General features: G+C 35.1%; 1 pseudogene; it reads left to right on the forward strand.

Annotated features, from left to right (window-relative positions):
* Window positions 1–3,419: 3,419 nt before the first annotated feature.
* Window positions 3,420–4,337, forward strand: LOC147475571 (putative LRR receptor-like serine/threonine-protein kinase At3g47570 pseudogene; annotated as a pseudogene).
* Window positions 4,338–9,158: the final 4,821 nt, after the last annotated feature.

The raw sequence follows: 9,158 nt of genomic DNA on the forward strand, positions 1-9,158 counted from the left end.
CGCAAGGCAAAGAGGTAGGGGAGTTTGTGTACTTTCGATGGTGGCGCACAGTTGTAAATGTTGTTAATCGTGTCAGCCCCAGCCTCAACCTTTTGCAGATTTCAATTGTTCGTAACCCAAACAAAACTCTTCACTAGACAAAAAAAAAAAAAAAAAAAAAAAAAAACACCTACCACTTCTTCTTATTCACCGCCATTACCATGAAATATTAAGCAAAAGCTCATTAATGGAACTAGCACTGTTTCTCCCCAACCAGTGCTGCATTTGTTTGGGCTACTCAAAATCCAAAAACATTTCACCCAACTTATTAAACAAACCGCTCACCCTTTCTCACTTCCAAATTCCAAACCATCTCTCAAAATCTCTCTGAAAATAATGAGTATTCCAGGGCGATTGTGTCTCATGAGTATTCCCCTAGAATAGAAGCATGTGGTCATTTGGTGATACTTTTAAGAGGCTCTGTCACATTAGATTATCTCCATTAATAAAACTATTATATGCATTTTACATGGGAGCTAATAGAAGCAGCTGGACATACTATTAGGTAGAAATCATAATCTTCACATAAAAAGTAGTTTTTCTGTTTACCCAAAGGAATCATGTTCTCTTTTTTATTTTCTTTTTGTATAATTTCTGCGCCTCAAAGACATACTATTAGGTGTTTCTTGTATTTCTTGGATTCATCTTATTGACATCTTGGTTTACTACTACAGATGATATTCCCATGGATGTTTGATGTGAGTCATGCCTTGAAACATTTTAAAGATCTTTGCTCATTTGTTGCCGAGAAGGAGGATTGGCCTCCGCTATATGACATTTCTTCGTTGAGCGATATGAGGGGTATGTTCCTTTGCTTATTCATCGGGGTATATTTCAGATTTGCTTCTTATGTTGTCTAATTTTTATAATCATTGTTTAATTAAATATTAATTGAATGACATATGTTTTGTCTTTGTTAGTTCTTTTATCTTTATTCTTGATAGATGATGCAAAAGGATCGGATATCGAAGCGATCTTAGAAGCGAGAGGTAGGACAAAATGCTAAACAGTTTCTTTGAGTCTTCTTAATTAGTTCTTATTTTCCTGCATATATTTAAGCCTCTTCGTTGTTGAATTGGTCGTAGTCTCATTAAAATGTGGATCGATCCACCGTGAATAGCTGCAGGTATAAGGATTTGTTCCCGATCGATAAACATTGGATTTGTATTATAATTTTTGGATTCTCCATAACGCTGATTGCCATAACTGGGTAAACATTCTAAAGGTAGAATCATGGACTATAAGGAAACCAGTTCAACTATTTATGTTTGTCCACTTTAAACTATATTATTTTCAACTGCCTGGCCTGGACATAGACATGGCCGACTCATATTGTTTGCAAGATAAGGAACACATTCTTTTGATACCTTAACCTTAGGTTCATCAAAGCTGCTAATATTATAATTCAGAGTAATCTAGGATCACGATGTGGAGGCCCTTAAAATGGCTTGATTAACATATTTGAGTATTGCAGTTCTATCCTGTCCTGATAAAATAGTTAAAAGGATAGTTTTGAATTACAAAAAGGAGAGAATATATATGATCATTTTGGGAAACTAAAACATGGATGATAGTAAATATCAATGTTAATTAGCTCCGATGGTAGAGATCTTTAACAATCTCACCCTGCGGAGTCCGTGTACTAGAAATAAACAAATCAATCGAGTCAAAAGGCATATAGAGGCCAAATAGTAAAAACACATGCACATACTCTTGCGTCACTATGAAAACAAAAGGAAAAGTATACTTAAGTCTACGATATAACGTGCTCTTGACATTATTATTTCGTCGATGTTTTCGGGGTGGTCGATCTTTCGGTCCTTCATTCCTCGGTCGGAGTAAGGAGTTCACGAGAATAGTATTCCCAGACAGGAGGAAAAGTTGTACTTGAAACTTTTGGATTGTTTGGCTTCACAATTTTCCAATTTCTTATTGGAGTAAAATGGATCATAACATTATTTTGCAATGGAAGGAGAGCCATAGCAATAGGTATCTTAGGATACATAATTCCTTTTACATTTGGTGTTTTAGCGACTATTGTCCTAAGAATCTGTGTGAATGTTGACACTAACATATCAAGAGTGCTTAGCATTGTAGTTGGTACAGAGTCTATGTCTGCCTTCCTGTTATTACTTGCTTCCTCAGTGACCTCAAGATTCTCAATTCGGAGCTTGGTCATCTAGCCTCCTCTTCATCTTTAATATCTGATATCTGTTTAGTGGTTTCTATTGTAATTTTTAAGATTAGTTTCATGTTCAAAGGAGAAAAAGCATTTGCAAATACCTTAGGATCCATAACATCAGGTGCTTTCTTGCTAGCCATTCTTTGTGTTTTGGTCCGACCAAAGAAAGATTATGGGTCATCAAAAAGACTCGGAAGGAAAACCGGTCAAGGAAATTTACCTATGTAGTTTTATTATCTTTGTTGCTAAGCGTTTACATTTGTTAGTCGGATCCTTTGGGCAAGGTTATGTAATGGCACCATTTATATTCGGTTTGGCTATACCATATGGACCACCTTTAGGATCCGCATTAGAAGAGAAGTTAATTTGCTTTATTTCGGTGTTGCTCATGCCAATCTTTTACACTCTATGTGGATTGAAGACAGATTTTTTACCCTTGATAGGAATGTATGGGTTGTTCAAGTTGTCATCTTAAAAGGCTGTTTCATTGGAAAGACCATAGGGGTAATGTTGCCTAATCTGTATTGTAAAATGCCCATTAGCGATGCTTTTCGTGAGTTCTGATAATAATGAGCCAAAGGCATAGTTGAGTTACTGAATTTCATTTTGTTTTTCGATATTTATTTACAAGGTAATTTCATTCAAGGAGTCGTCCCCTCTTCTTTTGGCGGTTTGAAAGATATTGAAGATATCGATCTTTCACGAAATAACCTGTCAGGAAAAATTCCTAAACTTCTTGAAAACCTTGGTGCTCTGGAAAGTTTAAATCTATCATTCAATAACTTTGAGGGTGACGTACCAATAAGAGGAATCTTTGAAAATGTGAGTGCATATTCAATTGGTGGAAACAGTAACTTATGCGGGGGTGTTACCGAACTTCATTTGCCGAAATGCCCTATCCAAATGTCAAAGAAAAAGGAAATGTCTCTTGCTTTAAAGGTGATACTTGGTGTTCTTCTCCCTCTGTTAAGTATATCATTCCTGTTTCTTGCATTTTGCTTGAAGCAAAAGCGTCGAGTAAATCTTTCTTCAAAACTCTTTTGGAAAAGTAGTCTCCAACGAAAATGGTTTTTCTCCACAAAACTTGATTGGTACGGGAAATTTTGGATATGTATATAAAGGTGTTCTTAATAGAGATGAAAGTATTATAGCATTGAAGGTGCTCAACCTCATGGAAAGAGGTGCATCCAAGAGTTTCATGGCCGAGTGTGAAGTCTTGAGAAAGGTTCGACATCAGAATTTATTGAAAATCAAGACTGTTTGCGCCAGTATTGATTTCGAAGGTAATGACTTTAAGGCTTTAGTTTTTGAATTCATAACAAATGGAAGCTTAGAAAGTTGGTTGCATCGAAGCTCATCAGATAGATCACGAAGGCCTTCGAGAAACTTGAACCTTATCCAAAGGTTAAATATAGCGGTTGATGTTGCTTCTACATTGGATTATCTTCATAGTTATTGTCCAACGCCAATTGTTCACTGTGATCTGAAACCAAGCAACGTCCTTCTCAATGATGACATAGTCGCCTATGTTGCTGACTTTGAACTAGCAAAGTTTTTTCACGGGAACACTAGCATTTTTGTTGAAAGCGAAACAAGTTCAATGGGCGTAAGAGGAACTCTTGGGTATATCCCTCTAGGTATGGGTTTAACTATTTTAATTAGTTGTTGTGAATTTTTTGAAATCTATGATCGTACTTAAGAAAGCAATGAATGTTGTGTAAAGTATGTAATGGGTGCAGAGGTCTCTACACAAAGAGATGTGTACAGCTATGGAGTAATGTTGTTGGAGACGTTTACAGGAAAGAGACCAACTGATGCAATGTTTGACGATAGCCTAAACCTTCACAACTTTTGTAAAGTAAACTTAAGTGTGGGATTGATGGACATTTTAGATACATGTTTTGTTCTTCAAGAGATTCCAAATGGTGATAATGGTGTTGAAGAGCAGATATGCATGACAGATGGAATGAGAGAGTGCCTGACTTCCGTACTAGAAATTGGTGTTGCATGCTCATCACATTCAGCTGTCAACAGAATGAGCATCAGTGAGGTTCTCAAGAAATTGCATATGCATAAAGAAGTTATTGTTGGAATTCAAGATCACGGAGAAATATAGAAACCGAAAAGTACTTACTTCTGCAGAGCTGTTTCAATCAAAGACTCCGGTGCGCAATCCCTCATGATAGCAACTGCAAGCCCGACCAACTTCCTAATCTGATGAAGCATAAAACTCTGCCCCACAACCTCACACTTAACAAAATCACGATGAATCCTTAGAAATTCATATATACATCAGAAATTTATAGCAAATAAGAATATACATATACTGATCAATTTGTTTATACTTATTATTCCTTGAAAGAATCATTATACTTACTCCTCAAAAGAATTAGTACAAAGGAAAATTAATTTCATATGGCAGCCCGCTATTAATTTTTTATACAACTCATGCGTTAATTATATTTCAATGGAGGAAGGTCAGTCAATACTCTACCAATGGTAGGTAATGCAGCTAATGGCAGGTAATGTTGGGTACTGCCTGTATGCCTATATTGCAGTTGTTAATAGTTTGATAAAAATAAAAACTGAACTATCGATGTAGCAGGCCCGGCCGCAGGCGGGCTAATTGGCTAGTATATATAATGGGTTAGTTTTAGTTCCCTGAAAATTAACAGTATATAGTTCCTAGTGTTAGTTTTTGCCGAAACAGTAACATTATGAAGTTACAAATATAATTAACTGAAGATTATAAGTTCGATTCCTTTCAAATTAATCCCAAACTTGTTAACATAACAATGGAGAAAAATGAATGTAATTGAAGAACAATTTTAAGAGTAAGAAAGTTTTCACTTGTTATTTAACAATGTTAGCAAACCATTGTATTCAAAGTTTCTCAGTGAACGGAAATTACATGAGTTATAACTTTTAAAACGTGGACATCACTAAGAACTTAACATGGTCTTACATCGATCAATGGTCTTTTATTTTCCTATTATTTATTCATAGCTAACCAAAGAACCTCACCTAATGATTGTGTGATGCAATCCCAGCCATAAAACAAAAGATAAGGTAAGGGCTGTGATGCTTGCAATTTGGTGAAAGAGGAGATATTAGATGTTGAAGAGTAGTTGCAAACTTCTAACTTGCTTTGAAAAGAACATAAAGTTAAATGAAGACTAAAAAGCTTGAAAAAGTAAAGGGAAGATGATAATTAGAAACACAAAAATGAACTGTCATTGCCATTGAACATATCAGTAGATAAGTAGATATACAAAAATATCAATAGACACAAAAATATGACAAAATTCCGCATGTTCAACTTTATAGTTCTCTTTCACATTCCACATAGAGAGCAATACATTTACATAACTAAATTATCTCATTAGTAGTCCTAAACTCTCACATACTCCAAACACTCGTTCAAGTGTACATTTTTTTTTTTTTTTTTTTTTTGGCTTTTTCATACAAAAAAACTATCTGTATAATCTAATCACTCTCTATGGTATACCACATAATATAATTGTTTTCCACGGTGATCCTTCATTGTTTGGTACTTGTACGACCATAAATAGTTGCAATTCATTGTGCACCATGAACATATTTGTTGTGCACCTTGAAAGTGGCCATGTGATTAACCACTGATATTTGCATCCCTAGAGTTTGTTCTACCACTCGTCCTGCAATGCCAAAAGAAGGTCAATATACCACACCAATTCAAAAGTCTATACAAAAAATCTAAGCTATGTGCTTATATATATAACAAACATGCATATTGTGTAACCAATATGTCTAGCCTAAACCTTGAATAGAATATTTAATATATTGCCAAATGCAAATAAATATATTTAGTGCTAGTTCTAATTGTATATATCATATAGATCACAACTATAATATTTGTTACGCAAGGTACGTTGGACTCACTTTTCTTGTCGTTGGCTCGTAATGGTCTTGTTTCAAATCACCATACAACTTTTCTAGAGCCTCCAAGTGAGTGCCTTTGGTTCTTCAATTTTTTAAGCTTCTATAGCTACTGAAATTATTGATGAAAACAATGTTAGAAATTTTAAACGTAAGAGTAAACAGATTATCACATTTGCCACTGTTATATATACTGACCGACATCCCTAGCATAGATATAACAAAGTGCCTGATCAAAACTAATGGAACCATTCTATGAGACAACTCCTCAAACAGTCAAACTCACAATTAAAACTATCTGCTCACATAAAAAAAATAGCCATTAATACGACTAAAGAATAGGAAAAAAAAAAATCAAACTTTCATAGAAAGCAAAAATCTATATTATTAATTATTAGGAGGGACAACTAAAAGCTACCGCAACGTCTAAGAGCTCTAGAAAATGCTAAGCATTCAACTGCCCGTTACTGACTTGCAAACATCTTACATAATAAATTGAAGTCAGATAATATAATACTATTTTGATGAGAAATAGAAGTTATATTAGCGGAAATTATGCCTATATTTCCACCAATGTGACACACCACAAAGTTAGTTTTCTCTTTAGGTGTGGGAAAATTAATCAGTATGGAACGAAAAAGTAATCACTAACTACTTTAGAACCATGACCTATGAAACACATAATAAAACAATTGCATAGAATCAAAGGAAATAAAGATTATAGATAAACTAAATGAAACCCGATAACTAAAAGAACTACCATGTGAATTGCATTTTTCTGAGAAAAACACAAATGAAAAATCAATGAAGGGCCAGAATCCAATATCAGACAAAGACGCAGAAAGAAGACATAGTTGAACTATGCGTGCAATCTATCAAGTTGAACTTTATAGTAAAAATATAAAGCATAGTATGTACAACATATCGATGATTCATTGTACTCATATAAATGCACCGACAACAAATTGATGATGGTATGCATCAATGAAGAAAGAATGAGCTATTTTGTAATGAAGATAAATAAGACTAATTGTGTACCCTAGAAATCTCTAGATGCTTCATTCATTATTATTATTGAATTCTCCTAGAATACATGCAAAAGCAGATTGAAGTAAAACACGTGTACATTCAAGCATTTCTTACTGATAATGTGTACCCACATTACACATTTGTGAGGCCTCTATTAAGACTTTGTAGCCAAGGATTAGAGGAGCAGAAGTGTATCCCTTTGCCTCAGAGTCTCATACTACTAAGGACTTGATAATTAAAAATATAAACAAATATAAAAAATTAAAAACCAACTGATGATCAAACATTGATGATTAAAAACCAAAATACAATTGTTAACATTGTGTACCTGAACAACAGTTGATTGAAGGTGAAACGCAACTGATTTCAAACTTGGGAGATCAATGTTGATACTCAATAATCAGTACTATGATGGAAAGGCGACAATCTATCGTTTAGTAACCGCTGAAATTGACTTATTATCCTCCCTATAACACTCTCCATCTTCATCTCCACGACCGGCTTCAATCACATCCCCATAAGACCCTGATCTCGGAGGTGGCCTTGTTCCATACCCACCAAAATCATCTCTAAACCCTCCACCATACCCTCCAGGTGGCGATCTATAATGCTCTACTCGCCTTCCACCAAACCTATAATCATGCCCACTTCCACTACCCGATCTATAAGGCTCGTCTCGCCTTCCACCAAACCTATCATCACCACCACTACCTTGTCGTTTCTTCTCATAAACTAAACCCTCCAACTTCTGATCAAGATACAATGCATAAGTCCGTACAAAAGCAGAATGGTCCCAAGAATTAGAATGGGCCTCATCTCTAAAATTAAACAAATTAAGTAACCTCGCACCTTTCCTCGTAGCATACAAAATCTCTTGTTGAAACGCAGGATCTCCTTCGCTTAAAGCATGTGAACTAACATCAAAGCTTTTAATCCAACAATCCAATCACATACATTCTTGAATAAGAAGTGTTAGAATTTCACGGATATATTTCTCGTCCGTCGGGTCATCGTCATGTGTCATGACTTTGACTATGCCTACTTCTAGATCTGGTGCTGTATTGATTGCTACTTTTGCTATTCCAATACTTGTTTGGTCTTTTACTGCCCCCGATCGCTTTTCTCATTGTGCTAGACGACATCTTAGAAAAAAAAAAGGTCAAAGCTGGAATTGGAGGATGGATCTGTTTGTTTTTTAAGAGGAGGTGGTGTTTATTAACCTAGTTTTGTGATTGTTTATTGCCTTAAGCCTCTAAGAGGCCTGGTGCCTCAAAGCTCTTATGTGTTACATGGACACGCCATATTTTAAAAATAATCTATGTCAGATGTGTATACAGGTATTTGTGTCGGACACATAGTGTATGTGATATACTCCAATTATTTATAATTTGTCGTGGTCAGACACTTCGTATCCCCATCAATACAAACTTATGTTTTTTTCAACAATGCCAATATGCTATTAAATCCCCAACTGCTATGGGGAAGAAAAGATGAAACCAAATCGACTTGGTATCCGATTTTTACAACACAGTTTAACAAATCAACCAAGCTTGTACTATATACTCCACAGCCAGAATGCTAGAATTTTGCAAGTCCAAGTTACCCCAACATATTATAAGTTCTATAACGATAACCCCAAATCGACAAATACAAATTGATACACGGTATAGGTTTTACATAGTAGCAAACCCATATCAACCACCCAAGAGAACTTGACTAATTCCACGAACATAAATCTAAAACCATCAAATAATAACAACTATCTAAAGTTTAATAACCAAATGGAGCAATAACAATCTATATTCACAACCACAATGCTCTCATATCGCATGTCCAAAGTCCAAACAACACCAAGATATTATGACATAACCCCACATGGATAGCATCATAATAAGTTTGAGATAATAGCAAACAACACAACTACCCAACAACACTTAAAATACAAAAATGACCTGTTCAACAAACAGAAACCTAAAACCATCAAATGTTA

Source organism: Coptis chinensis, chromosome 9 (assembly GCF_015680905.1).
Source record: "Coptis chinensis isolate HL-2020 chromosome 9, ASM1568090v1, whole genome shotgun sequence".
Classification (NCBI taxonomy): domain Eukaryota; kingdom Viridiplantae; phylum Streptophyta; class Magnoliopsida; order Ranunculales; family Ranunculaceae; genus Coptis; species Coptis chinensis.